This window comes from Anarrhichthys ocellatus, unplaced genomic scaffold, assembly GCF_004355925.1.
Source record: "Anarrhichthys ocellatus isolate YVR2014 unplaced genomic scaffold, GSC_Weel_1.0 scaffold11, whole genome shotgun sequence".
Lineage (NCBI taxonomy): Eukaryota > Metazoa > Chordata > Actinopteri > Perciformes > Anarhichadidae > Anarrhichthys > Anarrhichthys ocellatus.
In genome coordinates this window covers 9763575-9771947 of record NW_022280041.1, presented here as the reverse complement: position 1 = coordinate 9771947, position 8373 = coordinate 9763575, and the positions used below count along the sequence as shown (strand labels likewise).

General features: G+C 43.8%; 1 long non-coding RNA gene across 2 annotated transcripts in view; it reads left to right on the top strand.

Annotated features, from left to right (window-relative positions):
• LOC116385386 (uncharacterized) overlaps nucleotides 1–8373 on the top strand; it is a 40485-nt gene that overhangs the window by 24827 nt on the left and 7285 nt on the right. Inside the window, exon 4 of one of the 2 annotated variants that reach the window (XR_004212876.1) lies at nucleotides 8246–8313. This is a non-coding gene — a long non-coding RNA (uncharacterized LOC116385386). Of the gene's footprint in view, nucleotides 1–8245; nucleotides 8368–8373 lie in introns of those variants that run through there. The other variant, XR_004212875.1, reaches the window with a different exon arrangement.

Below are 8373 nucleotides of genomic sequence, written 5' to 3'. Positions count from 1 at the left end.
GTGTGTGTGTGTGTGTGTGTGTGTGTGTGTGTGTGTGTGTGTGTGTGCTCGTGCGCGTGCGTGTGTGCGTCATGTGCCTCTCAGGCAGACACTGAACAGCTGCATGTGGTTTGTGTATCTGACAGCGGCTGGCCCCTCTCTCTCTGTGTCTCTCTGTCTCTCTCTCTTTCTCTCTCTCTCTCTCTTGTCTCGCCTCATGGTGAGCCCTCCTCCTCATCCGCCAGCTATCAAAGCACTGACCAAATGACAAACACACACACACATGCAAACACACACAATGCCACATTCTCTAGTATCTCTACACAGACTACTTCTTTTGTGTCTTGGTCTAAGAGGAGCCAGATGCGAAGTAGCACATGCACATGCTTGTGTTCCCCAAACTGGTGTGGGTGTTCTTCCTGTGTCTTTTGCATTTTATATGAGTGTGTTCTATTGTGTTTGTGGCTTTTCTTTGTTGCTGGGTGTTTCTGTAACTTTACGCACATATTTGTACTTGTGGGCATACAGTATGTCAGGATACTGTACGTGTTTTATGTGTGTGCGCTGTACAGTTTGTCTCCGAGGTTACCAGGCTCGTTGTTTTGTCTAACCCTCAAGTCTTTTCTGTTTTGCCGTGCTGACTCGGCTAAACTGGAGTTTTTAATAGGCTGTGTGTGTTGCATATCCGGCAGAGTTTAATAGGTTCTGTGTGCTTTCTGGGCTCAGATTCATAGCCCAGTCTCTGAACACGTGTGTGTGTGTGTGTGTCTGTGTGTGTGTGTACTGTGATATTTTAATGCAGGCCATTACAGTATGTGTTGGCAGAGGTATCCTAGAAAAGTAACTGTATATGTGCTCATTCTATAGGTTGACTGAAAGTGTGTGTGTAAGTTTGTGTGTGTGTGTCTGTGTCTGTGCAATAATGTATTGACATTGACTCTCATTGCCTGTTCCCAGAAGGTTGATGAATAAATAAAGGCGTGACGCTTCCCCAGCTAGCCTGTGTCTGCTGCTAGCAAGACAGAATGACATCCATCACACACACCCCCACACACACACACAGTTATCTGACACTGTGTTTGCAGGGCGATATTTGCAAGGGGGGGATAATGTTGGTTCTCTGCGATACTCTTACCCAGAATTCTACCTTTTCTGTGCCTCTGCATTCATGGATATCGACATATTTGTATGTGTGGCACACTACTGTGGGCCACTGCCCCTATGCCTGCAGCTTGTTTTGTGTTACATGGCCTCCTTGGTTGTGTTTCCAAACAGCATCCGAAGCTCAGTTTGCAGATTTGTGTCCACAGTTTAACACAGTGCAGCTCAATATGCTTGCAGAGAAACTCTTACCTGTAGTTGTGCATTTTTTCAACTCAATCAGTTTGACACGTAGAGGTAAGAGTAGGATTCGGTGCCATCACAACTAGTTTGCAAGCCAATCATGGTCCAATATGCTGAAAACCTGAAGCCTCCAGCACACACACACAGAGATTCCAGCAGTTAAACTTTTGAAATACAAAAAAGCATTTGCCTCTTCATAGTTCCTGCTCCTCTTTGGTATCTAAAACATCTCCAAGTTTCTCTGCAAAAACAACATTTTACATCATTACAATGGAACACGTCACGATAATGTTAGAATTTACCTTCGCCAAATACTAATTTTTACTGAATGTTGCCTGAATTCATCATAATGTAAGTCGACTGAATCCATTATTTAGCTCAGCAGGACTGTGCTGCCCACCGACTGCTAACTAACGCTAACTAGCTTTCCCCTGCCAATTTCTCACGGATTTGTTGTTCACAATGTAGAATTATGTGGGGAAAAAAGTGTGCAAGAGAGCGTTAACTACACTGCTGATGTGAAATACCGGTCGGCTAGCGAGTGACACGTTATTCCTGTGTATCGTAATTATATGATAAGGTGATATCAGATCAATGCATACACTCACAGACTCGCCGATACCTGATGCAGCATTTTAGGCTGTATCAGAGGCATCTCCGATACTGGTATATGAACTACTCCAGAAAAAACGTATTATACACGAACACACACACGTTTTTCCTCTCATCCGCAGCTGACACAAACTCATTTGCGTCTACACTCTTGTTCCGATTTTGGCATATTCAGACTGTATCCAAATTTATTTAGAAAAAGCAAAAATCCTCTTGGAATGAGAATTTTGCAAATCGGATACAAACCACATTTGGAGGTGGATTGAAATGTGATTCCAATCGGATTTCTACAGTCTGGCCGATCACATCAGATTTCTAAGTGTGGAGGTACTGACACTAAGCATTTTTTCTTTTTTTTACTTTTTAAAAACTTTTTTACTCGCCTTTCACTTGCTGCTGCTTCCCCCATCACAATGTATACCAGCCTCCTCCATCTCTGAGTGTGCCTGGTGCGACCACGGATGCATAAAGAGAACTGGATACAGTGTCTGAGTTTAAGGGCGAATGCTTCTGTGTTGGAGAGCCTAGCGTAGCTACGTAGTTACCAAAGCAACCTTATGCACATAAGCTGGGGATGTTCGGACACATACATCCAATAGGATCACAAATAACAGTGCTGACACTGACGGTCTGTCTTAAAGATCTGATTTGAGAAACAAATCTGATTTGTCTGCAGTCTGATGAACGTAGCCTACGAAGTGCTTACTCACACACACACAGAGCAGTGTGTGTGTGTGTGTGTGTGTGTGTGTGTGTGTGTGTGTGTGTGTGTGTGTGTGTGTGTGGTCAGTAAGATGAATGGCCAGACCACTGCTGAGGTCATTAGGGTTAGAGCTCTGTGGGGTCAAAGGTCAGGCCAGACAGTCAGGCAGGCACGTGCCATAAGCAGGTTTCCTAGCAACCAGGCCAGGCAGAGGGAGGTGGAGTTTATAAATGCACGCTGGGGGAGATCAGTCAAACACACACGCATACTCTCACACACTAAACGAGAACCAATATGCAACACATGCTCCTGCATATTGAAGACAGTTGTGGGATTTTCCCTTCTCGGTCTGATTTAGTGCTTCTGCGTCATTTGGTCGTTTCCACCCACTGATCTTCATTGCATTCCGTCCTCTAATTAGTACAACAAAAACATCACCCGCTGCACTTTCATATAGCTACACAACATGTCATGATGCACTGATAAAACTGACTAAACCGCATATTCGGCTTTCACATTTCCCTGAAGATTTTCTGTTTGACTTCATATTGTTTTTCTTTTGAGAACCTAGTTTTGCATTTGTCTAATTTACTTTGTGCAAAGTTGCACATTCAATCTGCTCTTCAGACAGACTCAGTTCCTGTACTGTAACATTTTCTTTGCTTTCCGCCGTGACTTACTCAACATCTGTCGACCTGTAATTTGTGTGATGGAAAGACTGGTCATTCACACGCCATGTCATTGCTTTTCCCTTTGTGTCTATTCATTTGTGTCTGCATTTTTTTCCCTCTCAAGACGTGGGCCATGAATAAAGACGCTGCCACAGCTCTCATTAAGACCCCTATAACTCATAATAATGGCTGTCATGAACCCAAGTGAGCTGTGGCCTTATTAGGACACATCAATCACAAGGCTACTCTAGTCTCCAGTTTATATTTACTACCTATTCATATCCCATATTTAAATGGCATACATCCCAACAAAGAAATCTACTTTTTTAGTGATGCTTCATCCAGGATGGATGCATGGATTACATGACTTTCCCCCCACAGTGTCTTGTAATTACTCTTGACAGATGAGAAGTATTAAAGTTGTTTATGTTTTTCAGGTGTATCTGAATTTTTATACATCCATATTATCCAATTTAAATGTGCAATTTCTTTGACACTTCATTTTTCTTTGCTGGAACTTACACATGGTATTTATAAAGGTTTGTGTTTTCTTCTAATTTAAAGAGAAATGTACCACATGTAATACATAGCAAATGGACAACTTTGATGTGGGATTATAGGTTTGAGGTCACTGTGATTTAAATGAGCACTAATTTCCTCCATGCCCTGTTTATGTCACACACACACACACTCACACACACACACACACACACACACACACACACACACACACACATATAATGACTTGTCCCTTTTGTGGTCAGAGTTGCAGACATCAAAGCCAAGCAGACAGCCAAGTCAGTAGCTGCTCTCAGACATGCCTTTCACTCGGTGGATGTGGTGGCAGTCTTAGGTGTCCACGTCACGTTTGAGTTGTTTATTTTAACGCAAACATCACCCAGGCAACCGTACAGTACGACAAACCAGATACCATTTCCATAACTGCTACAGGGCTCAAAGCAGAATTTAATGCAATTGCAAAAAGGCTACAGCAAAAACAAGGAGATAGATATTGCATGCACTTTAAAGACTTATCATTTCTATTCACTGGGAGATTAAATGTGTTAAAAACAACAACAAAATACCAGAGTGAGCTAGTTTGTTGTGGAGGAGATGATGTTCTCTTGCTGTGCAGGAGGGAGAGGCTTTGAGAATGGCTTCAAGTGTTTATGACGCTTGTGAGCATTGGACAAGTTTTGATTGCTCACTTTCTGTCCAGACCGGTGTTTAGATTGTTGTATTTTTGTCTTGCTGTTGGGATTTACTTGCGGCTCGACCTGTTGTCTCTCATGTCTAGCGCTCCGTCTCCCTCTCATGCCCTCTCACACACGGATCAATCCGCCAGCAGTATATTGTCTCTCCCATCATTTTGTCTTTGAGTAATTGAGCAGTAGAATGTGGGAAACGTCCCACTTCCTCAATCTTATTTCCCACGCAGACTCCATACCACACCCAGACTAACAGGCCTTTACAGCACACACACACACACACACACACACACACACACAGAGGCAATGGGCATGGGAATTGTGAGAGCTCCACATTCACTTTGTATACAAAGCCTGATACAGTCATTCTAAATGAGAAATTGAGTGGGAAAGGGTGTAAAGAGGAAAGTCTGAGAGGAAAACAAAATCCAAGTTGGTGAGACATTACGACGACAGGGACTAAAGAAACGGAGCAGATTGGAGAAGAGACAAAGAGAGAAATGGTGACGGAGAGAGATGAGAGCATATGGATGGGGGAGGGAGAGCGAGAGCTAATTAAAGAAAGTCGAGTTTTAGTTGGGTGTTGATTCCATGAGGAGTAATGGTCCCAGGTGTGTGAGATGAGGGGAAACGGAGGAGATGAGTGAAGGGGAAGGAAACAAGGTCCCCGTACACCATATGTTCTCTATCTTTCCCTCTTTCAGTCCCTTTCCTTTCAGGCTTAGCACTCGCTCACTGAGACGAGCTGAACTTGGATCGCTTTCTTTCTCCCCGTTCTGTCAGCTATTGCAGTTTACTGCAGGTTAAGCAAGGAGACAGTGGATGGAGTGGGCATGGTTTGGAGACAGAATGATCGTGTGACTGTTTGCATTTCAGAAAGGCTCAATCGCTTCCATTTGTGCTCTGTTTATGGGGGATTTATGTTTGCTGTTCCATCTGTAGATATGGATTTCATTATTTGTCCTGTTTTTTTATTGTTTAGCTTGTGCTGTGTTTACATTACTTATTGTTTGAAAGAGGATTTCTCTGAGTGCACTGGGTAAGCCTGTAGCCCTGACAGCAGGTTTGGTTGCTAAACGTTTGATTGGAGTTCTCCTTTGCAGGTTCAGTCTATTTATGCGTACTGGTTCATTCCTTGACCACAGAACAGGAACGCACCACGAGTTTAAAATGACATGTCATCTAAAAATAGCGGCCAAACTCACTCAGTCCGCCCTCAATGAGCCCCACTCTGGCCGGATAACCACCCCCCTCATCACGGCTCTCTCCACCCCGTCATGAAATGCAAGCTACTTCCACTGTACATTCCACTGAGAGGAATGAGCCAACTCCTCTGTAAATTAGAGAGCAGGGGGGCTAGTTATTGTTTTATGCCAAACAAAGGCACTTAGCAAACAGGAGTGGAGCAGTTTATAACTGGTGGTTAGTTAGGCTTAGCAGCTGGGGGCCTGGAGGGAAGCTGCTGCTGTGTCACCATGTTGGAGTGCCTTAAGGCTCCGTCCCGGGGCCCCTCTTTGGTCTCTTTTTTCCCTGTCTCTGTTCTGATTGTGTGTCTGTATGTGTGCCTATGTGTGGGCCCTCAGGCTGTTGTCAGGCAGATCACGGGAGCTGTTGTGAGTTAGCCCGGCTGTCTGTGTCTACCTTCATGCCTCTGTTCCCTAAAGGAGGAGAAGGAAAGGAGGAGAAGGAGATAGGGGATGGGAAGAGGGGGGTTACAACAGAGCAATGGAGGGAGCGCATTCCTCGACATGCACAAAACATGTCCGCGGGGGGAACTGCAAGCCCAGCAAGACTCACAGACTTCCAACTTCTTAAAACGAAACTCTCCCCCAACCCCCCCACCCCCTCCTCCTCTCCTTGGCCCTGGAGTGGTTTAAGCGGTAATCTGTGGAGGAATTCCAAAAGGCAGGAATCCAGGGATTATCCAAAGAGGAAAATGGTAGATGATGGAATACTTAAGGGTTTACCTGAAATGATTGCTTGGGTTTTAGGTTTTTTGAGGTTTGAATTTGCAACAGCATGACCAATTTCAGTTAGCGGATAAGGTGATCAAATTAAGGAAACCAGATGTCGTAGGAGCTTAAAACGCCACACACATATCTCTGAGACATGTACACTGTAGAACGCTGGCTGTCCTGCTGTAATCAACTTCCATAATAACTTAGTCAATTCAGATAGAAGAGGTTTTACTTTAAATAATTTTTTGTAAAAAAGGTTAAAAATGTGCATCCTGATGACAACGGAATGTGCTGAATAATCTTATATTTTGGGAATGTGTTGTCCCACAGGTATACTCTGTTAGAATAAGTCTTACCTAGCTTGAAGTTGAGTAATACTAGCCTGTAGTATTCAGTATCGGTAGAAGTAATCTGGTATTTTTCACCAATCAGAGGTGATTAACTGCTGACATATTGTCAGCCAATATGTTTTATTTCACTTTAATTTTAATACCTTTGGGTTTTTTCACGTTGGCTCTGGGACATTGTGATGTGGCATTGTTTCTAAACACTTCTGACAATTTTTGACGGTTGGAGAAAATAATCAACATCTCTATCACTTCTGAAAGTAATCCTTATTTGCAGCCCTAATCAAATCAAACTAAGACCAAAGAGCTAACTCACTCTATGTGTTCTAATCACACTCACTGATGTGAGTGTGAGTCATTCACACTATCCCTCTGAACTTGACTTGACCCCCTGTACATGGCACAAAAACCCTGGTGGCGTTCTCCGTGGCTACAAATAGACGTAGTTTGGCAGCAGGGTGTTTAAAATGTGGTTAAACTATCCGTGTACGGCTGTGTTATTGTAAACACGCTGCATCTTTGGGGCTTAGCTCCTCCTGTCCTACTTAACGGGTCGATAAACAGGCTTTAGCTTTCATTATGGTGATGTTTGATATTGCGCCTCCTTACATCATGCTGGTATCTTGTTTATGTGTTTTGCCTGGCCGTGTGTTGTTTGCGTGTGCATTTGTGCGTCGCTGTCACAATTTCCCCACGCGTGTGTGTGCTCTGGATGTCTGAGGATATAATGACAGTGAGTGTAAGTCCTGCCTGCTAGCTGTAATCACTGCGTGGTCGGTCAGTTCATTGTGTTCTGTTCACCTTACTGTCTGTGTGTGTGTGTGAGTCTGTTTTCATATGTACAATGTGGATTACATCAGATAATGCATCTACATAGTTTCTGCTGTGCTGTTGTCTTGTCTTTATAGTTGTATAGAAATGTAATGTATCTAAAAATACATTGAAGGAATTGTAGCACTGTGATACACTACACGGCCAGACGTTTGTGGACAGCCCTGTGTCGTGGCAAGTTTTTATGACCCTGTTTACAAAGAGAAGTCCATAAAGAAACGGTCGCCTAATATCCATGCCCGACCTCACTAATGCTCTTGCGGTTGAATGGGAGCTAAATCCCGGCAGCCAGGTTCCAAAATGTTGTGGAAAGCTTTCCCAAAAGAGCGGAGGCTGTTATTTTGTAACAGAATCATGCCCATGGTTTCATAATGAGATGTTCAACCATCTCTTATGGCTGTAATGTTCGCTGCATTGAACATGCCAGTCTGTACAGCGGGAATGTGATGCAGTAGAAGTGGCTGGCTGTTTGACGACTACTTAAGCATTGCACTACTCCCTTCAATATATATATATGGTAGCCAATGCCACTGATAAGTGTTGTGTGGATGTGTGTGTTCATTCTTATATCTGTGCTATGCTTGCTTTCCAGGTACAGGCAATATCTGGCCCACCCAGTTCCAGTCAGTAGACACCCAGAGTGTGCTCAGCAAGGGGCAGGTAAGAGGAACAAGTGTGTGTGTGTGTGTGTGTGTGTGTGTGTGTGTGTGTGTGTGTGTG